Source organism: Danio rerio, chromosome 21 (genome assembly GCF_049306965.1).
Source record: "Danio rerio strain Tuebingen ecotype United States chromosome 21, GRCz12tu, whole genome shotgun sequence".
NCBI classification, from domain to species: Eukaryota; Metazoa; Chordata; class Actinopteri; order Cypriniformes; family Danionidae; genus Danio; species Danio rerio.
Window position 1 is genome coordinate 35,433,051 of NC_133196.1, and position 7,641 is coordinate 35,440,691.

At 36.7% G+C, this 7,641-nt stretch overlaps 1 long non-coding RNA gene across 1 annotated transcript in view; it reads right to left on the bottom strand.

Moving 5' to 3' along the window:
• Window positions 1-210: 210 nt before the first annotated feature.
• Window positions 211-7,641, bottom strand: part of LOC141380027 (uncharacterized) — a 118,490-nt gene continuing 111,059 nt past the window's right edge. The window contains exon 3 of the long non-coding RNA XR_012397275.1: window positions 211-776. This is a non-coding gene — a long non-coding RNA (uncharacterized lncRNA). The remainder of the gene's footprint in view (window positions 777-7,641) is intronic.

The window sequence follows — 7,641 nt, forward strand, 5'->3', positions numbered from 1 at the left end:
GTAATTTAATGACAAATATTTTTACGGTAAATGTCTGTAATTTCATTTATTTGCTTTCTTTTCGGCTTAGTCCGTTTATTAATCGTGTATAATTGCCAACTTATCCAGCATATGTTTTACGCATGTTCCAGCCTTGTGCCAGCTTACAATGCTAATTAAGATAAACTTTTGTTAACCTCCTGAGACCCAAATATTTATTTATTTTTTTTCTGTGATTTCCTACATCCTTGGGGTAAAAAAAATCTACAATTTAGAGATTTTACATTGTTTTTATCTTTAATTTTACAGCATGTCCACTGTATAGTGGACTACAGGACCGTTTTAGTTCAAAATGACTGCCACTCAGACAACAAAACTGTACAGGATATGGCTGTAAAGGGATATTAATACAATATTAAACAAAAACAAAACAAAAGCCATTTTTTCCTTTTGTATTAAAATTCCTGAAACAGTTTAGTCTGAAAGAGAGTCGAACTCAAAAAATAAAAAAAAGAAGTGATAATATCCAAAACAAATTTAACATAAAAGCAATTTAAAACTGATTGTCATTCTTTAATTGTCTCTAATTCTCCAATTGTCTGATTGTCAGACTCTAAATCAGAGTCTCCCTCAACTATTTTATATAGAATCCTCTCTGCTTCAGTTCTGCCTGCTACAACATGCAGTCATTAATTACATTAAGATGGTCCTAGTGTCCACTATAGTGGACATTTAAAAAGGAATGATATTTTGAAACACAAACAAGTTAACAGCTTAGAAAGCTAAATTTTACACACCTCTCTCCTTCCCATTAAATGTGCTTTTTTGTATGTCGGCCATTTTGGATGCATTGTAAAGGCTGATTTATACTTCTGCGTCAAACGCCAGCGTATGCTACGGCGCTGACGCATAGCCCTTCGCCGTGGCCGTCGGCTTCGCTGACGTGCACCTCTAAAAAAATGTAACTACACGTCGCAACGACGCGTAGCACAAGCTCTGTGATTGGTCGGCTAGGTATCGCTGACGAGTCTGGGCAGCACCGAGAGCAGCGTGAATGGTGCGAGCCTGATGGAGCGATTGTTTACAAGTGTGGAGTCCCATGATGGAGCTCTGGATGGAAAGTTTTGTTTTGTGTTTACCTCATAGTTACAACTGTTGCATGTCCGCCGGTTCCTGCCTCAAAATGAGCGAGTTTGAGCCACTTGTACATCCCGGAATTGTTCAGGAAAAGCAAAACAGCAGCGAAGAAACTTGACACAGAGGAACATTTACACCTCACTGCTAACTAGCGTTTCGGAAGTGTTAATGCAGACCAACAGAGACAGCGCGCAGAAGTATAAATGCACAGCTACGCGTGTTGCATGCACCGTGGGTTACGCCGGTCACTTGATGCAGAAGTATAAACCAGGCTTAAGAAGTGGTTCCTAAAGCCTGGTGTATACTTCTGCGTATATACTTCGAGCTTGATTGGTTTTGCCATAATCACGTGATCGGTGCCGTCCAAACATTCATTTTCACCTGTATCCGCTTGACTGCTTTGAATTTTGATTCAAAGGTTTAGAATGAAGTTGGTCCCCTTGTTGGTGAGGTTTTTTTCTTGCCGAAATCACCACTGGCTTGCATGGTTCGGGATCTGTAGAGCTTGCGCATCAATGGATTTGCTCTTCAGTGTTTGGACTCACAGTAGTGATTATTAAACCACACTGAACAGAGCTAAACTGAACTTAATCACTGTAAACTGGACTGAGACTGGTTCAATTTACTATGATCTTCTATGGAAAGCTAGTTGACTATTTACTTTGTAAAAGCGCTATACCAGGGGCGGCCAACTTTGTTGCTGGAGAGCCACCTTCCTGCAGATTTCAGTTGTCCATATCAAACACAACTGAACCAATTAATTAGAACCTGAACACCACGTGATAATTACAGGCAGGTGTGTTTGAAATGGGTTGCAACTAAAATCTGCAGGAAGGTGGCTCTCCAGGAACAGGGTTGGCCACCCCTGCGCTATGCAAATAAAGGTGAATTGAATTAAACACCCTTGTAAGTTAGTGTATATAGAGAAATGAAAACAGTAGAAATGTATATGATCGATGCCTAAAGCATTGCTCTAGTCCCACACATCAGTAATTCAACTAAAATACAATAGTAATTTATGGTAATAAGCTTTTGAACCATTCTGAAGTACAATAGTGTAATATTTACAACATCATATTGTAGTATAGTGTGTAACTGAGGGAAGCTGGCGAGTGCAATGCTGAAGATTAACTGCACTAGCCTTATCCTTTGAGCATTCGCCTTCCAGGCAGGAAGCGCTGGTTCGATCACTGCACCCATTAAGTGGTTGGGTGTAGGACCCTTTGGACTATGATAAACGTAAATACTATAGAATGCCTTTGATTTTACTAGTCATCTGTGGTGTTATGTAACATACCTTGTATGTAATAAAAAATATACAATAATCGAGTAATTTATTTATATTACTACTGTATTACTTCATGAATGGGTGGGTCAGTTGTGAACGTTTGACATTTTTGCAACACTGTGCTTTCCCTCACTTTTTACCAGCAGAGGTCCTCATCGAGCTCTGATTTGGAAAGCTGAGTCAAAACTTTTTCTGATAGAACTGAGTTGAGGGGTTCACTGCAGAAACCATCATTTCACCATCACTAGATAATGGGTCTCACTATAGTTTGCAGCAATTCCAAATTTTTAGAAAAATCTTTATAACTGTTTCCAACTGGTAGATCTCCATTTTCTTTCTCTCTTGCTTTCGAATGTCTGCATCTCAGCCTGATGTCTAAATTGAAGATCTTTTGATCTACTTTGTCAGGCCGGTCACATAAGGCATTTGCTGCTAATGTTTAACTAATGTACTTTTGTCATTCACACGCCTATGCCAAAGAATCTCAATTAGATTCAGTTCAGGACTTTGACTAGGCCACTCCAAAGTCTTAATTTGTTTTTCTTCAGCCATACAGGAGTTCTTTAATTCAGATATTCTTCTTCAGAATACGATTCCTTGATTGCAAACAGGTTTGACCTGTTTGCAAGCCTGGGTATAGCCAGAGAAATTTTATGTAGGAAAGATAAGAGTTGTTATAACAGGGGGCTATGTTGTTTTGGATTTTGTTTTCCTTTGATAACAACAACAACAACAACAACAACAATAATAATAATAATAATAATAATAGCTGCAAGCAGCAATTAATGTGATTCGAGCATTTTAGCAGCGTAAGGTAATATAGCAGTTAGAAAGTCTGTAAGTAGTTTAATCAACAATGAAATAAATGATTAGAGTATTAGAGTTTATAGATTGAGCTAACAAATGTTTGATTAAACACTCCAAAAAAGCAACTTTGGTTTTTACATATTGACAAATTTTTAATGAACATTGTCAAAGTATTCAGTATAAGCAGCCCTATGACAAAATAAGTAGATCAAGTCATGTCACCTTAGACAGACACTGCATGTCAAATTCCTATTTAATCAGATAAATGGTTACTCAGATACAGTGATTTTACAATGCATAACGTCACCATGTGGCCAATGTCTACGAGTTTTATGCTATGACCTTAGTTTGCAAATGTTATGAACAAACAACAAGTGGTCTTATCTAGTGGCTAAATATAGTAGGTGACATTTAAAAGTCTGTGTTATAGTGGCTAAAATGATAGAATATTGAAAATGTGTTTTTGAGACCTTTAAAACATCCAAGATGGACAAAAAAAAAATTAACATGTAAATAATTTCAGTGACAAGCTTGGAGTAAACTTGTAAAGGTGAGTAAATGAAGCACATTTACTGCATTTTTAAGCCATTTAGCATGCTTTTAGGACCATTTCTTCTATTATAGCGCCATGTATAGCCATGCTAAATTTTGCATGTTACTTCACATCAATATAACACATGTGCTCACCAATTACTGTGATGTTTTAAGTTTTTCCTATGGGTTTACAGGCATGCAAGTTCATGTAGACACGCCTCTTGTAAATGAGCCTGTTACAGCTATCTAAAACTGAAAGTTCAACTTTGTTTTTTTCGATAATTATTGATCTGCTCAGTCCAGAGATTCTAACACCAGTTTCGTTGCGATTGAGCTAAAAAGGGACTAGTTCACAAAATTAGGTTTTTCTTATATTGATGAATATTTAATGAACTGTGTAAGTGACAGCAGTGGTTTTAGTGTCAAACTGTTAGGCATGAGCAGGCCTATTATATTATATGTAGATGAAGTGTATTTGTGAAGAAGTGTGTAAATGAAGCACATTTACTGCATTTTTTAGCCGTTTAGCATGTTTTTAGGACCATTTTTGCTATTATAGCACCACCTATAGCCCGATGTCTACAAAATTTGCATGTTTCTTCACATTGATATGCCGCGTGTGCTCACCAAATTATGTAATGTTTTGAGTTTTTCTTATTTGTTTACAGGCATGTAGGTTTGTGTAGACACGCCCCTTTTGTAAATGAGTCTGTTAAAGCTATCCAAAGAGGAAAGTTAAACTTTTTTTGATAATTATTGATCTATTCAATGCAGAGATTCAAACATTCGTTTCGTTGTGATTGAGCTAAAAACCAGGGACTAGTTCGCTAAAGTAGGTTTCTCATATATTGATGATTTATTAATGAACTGTTTAAGTGACAGCAGTGGTTTTAGTGTCAAAATGTTCAGTATGAGCAGGCCTATCATATTATATGTATTTTGTGTGGCTGTGTAAAACTTTGTGTAATAACCAATCATTTACAACCTCAAAGAACACAAAATCGCCCCCTAGTGGCCAATTTCTTTCAAAATTCTTACAGATCTCTAGGACCTCGAGTCAACCATGCCCACCGAGTTTCGTTCTGATCACTCTGATTAACCTAGTTTAATGGCTGCTCAATCTTAATTAGCTAATGGCGGCCATGTTTTGAGATATGCCAATGTCCTTGTATGTTATGACAACTTGGTCAAAGACACAGCATGCCGAATTTCAAGCTGATTGGACCAATGGTTGTAAGATTAAGGTCATTTTATGGTTATGGTTTTTAAACCTTATAGCGCCACCATGTGGCCAAAGTACACACGTTTGGCACTGTGACCTCAAATTGACCTTACACATGATTGTACAAAGTTTGGTGATGGTAACTTTTTCCGTTCAAAAGTTATAGCAACAATTAGCATTTAGCTTCAATAAACACTGAACATTTTTGCCTACTGATTAGTGTGAGAATCAAAATTTCAACTTTTTTTTTTCTTCGCGCTCGAACCCCTAATAAAACTTACCTTAATTTAATATTGCAATTATTTATCTTTTACTAATAATAAAATTTGATCTGAAACATTCAAGAGACAAACTTGCAAAAAAAGAAATCAGTAATGGATGCCAGCATTTTTCCGTTAAAGACATGTCAAACAGGTTTTGAATATATGGAGGGTGAATAAATTATAATTTTAATTTGAGTGAACAATTCCTTTAGGGACAATTAATATTAAGATTGCACCCCAAAGTGAACAAGTTTTACAGCATTTTTCAAAGTAAACACAAAACACCAAGACTGAAACAGATATAGAATTTATTTAACCATGAGTAGGAAAAAATACATAGGTGTAAAGGAAAACAAGCTGACCCTGTTATAAACACATCACTACTCAGAGAACCAAGAGAACTGGAGAAACAGTGAAATCCAAAACGCCTTGTTTACCATTAGGTGTTTATCCCCAACACTTAATATTGAATTAAAAACAGCTGCCATTATTTGATTTTGTACATCTATATTCTTTTCCCATATATATTTATTTACTCATATATATGCAACATTCTTTTTTTCTTTAAACATTGTGCAAGTGTTATGCTGGTATTCCATAAATGGTAAACAAGAGTTGGTCCAGTGCATTACATAGTGACATTACCTAAATACTTATTGACTCTCGGCTGATTCAACCACAATCCTGACCATTGAACTACTACCCCTACTGACAGAGAAAAGTAGACTATGAAACAGGAAAAGGAAATGAAAAGGATTTCTATGGTAAAGCCAAGAACATCTGCTCAAAGTGGATGTGAAAAGAACAGGAAAGAGAAATGGCTGCGAGTCATTATTGCCAAGTTGAGCATGTTGACATGATTAGCATCACGCTGTTTTTGCTTGTCGTGCACAAGACACCACCTGAAACCATTGTCGTCTTTGACCCAAAGGAAATGAAAACTTCTCTAAACATCCATATGGCGATGGCAACAATATCTAAACATGCAGAATTTTAAAAGTGACTTTTTTTAGAGGTCAGTGACACTGCACAGAACACAAGATGGGGAACAAGAACACTTGTTAATATAAAACATGTCTCTGTCTTATTGAACCCTTAGGAACACTATACTTTAATAAAAAGGGACTCATTTTACAAACTCGAGTTATCATTTTTTAATCCATTCAGCCGATCTCTGACAGGAACACTTTTAGCCTAGATGATTAAATCACATTAGCAAACTAGCATCTTGCTTGACGCATTAATCGTTTTCTTGTATAAATCTCATTTTGTTGTTAAATTGTGTATGAAGTCTGACAGACAATATAAAAGTTAAGAACTACACTTTTCATTCAGGCGTAATAATAAATGAACTTTACAGCAGTACAATGGCTTAAGCAAAGATAGTATTATGCAACACCTGAAAACCAGCAAGCTTGTCAATATAACCAATGGCTGTGTCCGAAATCGCATACTTCGAAAATCACTAAAATCAGTATGCGAGCTGGGCAGTATGTCCAAATTCATAAAGTTTGAACAACAGTATGTGAGAAGTACCCGGATGTCCCACTACCTCTGGAGAGATTCTGAAGTGTGCATCGTTTGGATGCTACGCTATCCCATTATGCACTGCAAGAGAATTCATGAATGAGAGTGAAGCGGGTAGGTCACGTGATGACAAAATGGCCAGTGTAGTAGGTCAGAGTTCCATTCATACTACTGACATTCATATTGTATAGAACGTACTTTTCTAACGACCGAGTAGTAGATTTCAATTCAAATGCAGTACCTACTCAATAGTAGGTGGTTTCAGACGCATCCCTTGTCTTCATGTCAATTCAGAACACATTTGGTTTGGTGCGGATCCTGAACTATACCCATTTTTACCAGAATACACAGTAATTAGCTGACTTTCATGAGCGACAGAATATTTTGCCTGCTGCAGGCAAAGTACAACAGCAAGTTCTTTGATAATTACGTCGGAATGTGTAGTTCCTAGCAACATTGGCTTTGAAAATAGCAACTGTTAATTTTACGCTGATCTTAGCACATGCAACTACAGAAAAGTCAAGCTTTAAATGATAAAATTATAAAATCTATTTGGTCATCAAAGAACAATACTAATGGTCTAATCCAATTCAATGATTTTTGCTAAGCTAAAAGCACTCCCTCCAGACACTGCTGAATGGGTTCAAAAATCGTAAAATTGAACGGTTTAACTCTAGGGGAGCTGTAAAATGAGACCATTTTCAGAAGAAGGTGGAAAGTTCCTTTAGCCTTATACTATCTTCTGGAGAGCGATAGCGAGAAAACACCTATGAAAGGAGGAATTTATAAAAGAAAAGGGAAGGTCTGCTATGCTTCTCAACCCAAAACATTCATATGCTTTAAACTACCGGCTCTGAAACCAGGTGAAATGCCACATAAAGCTC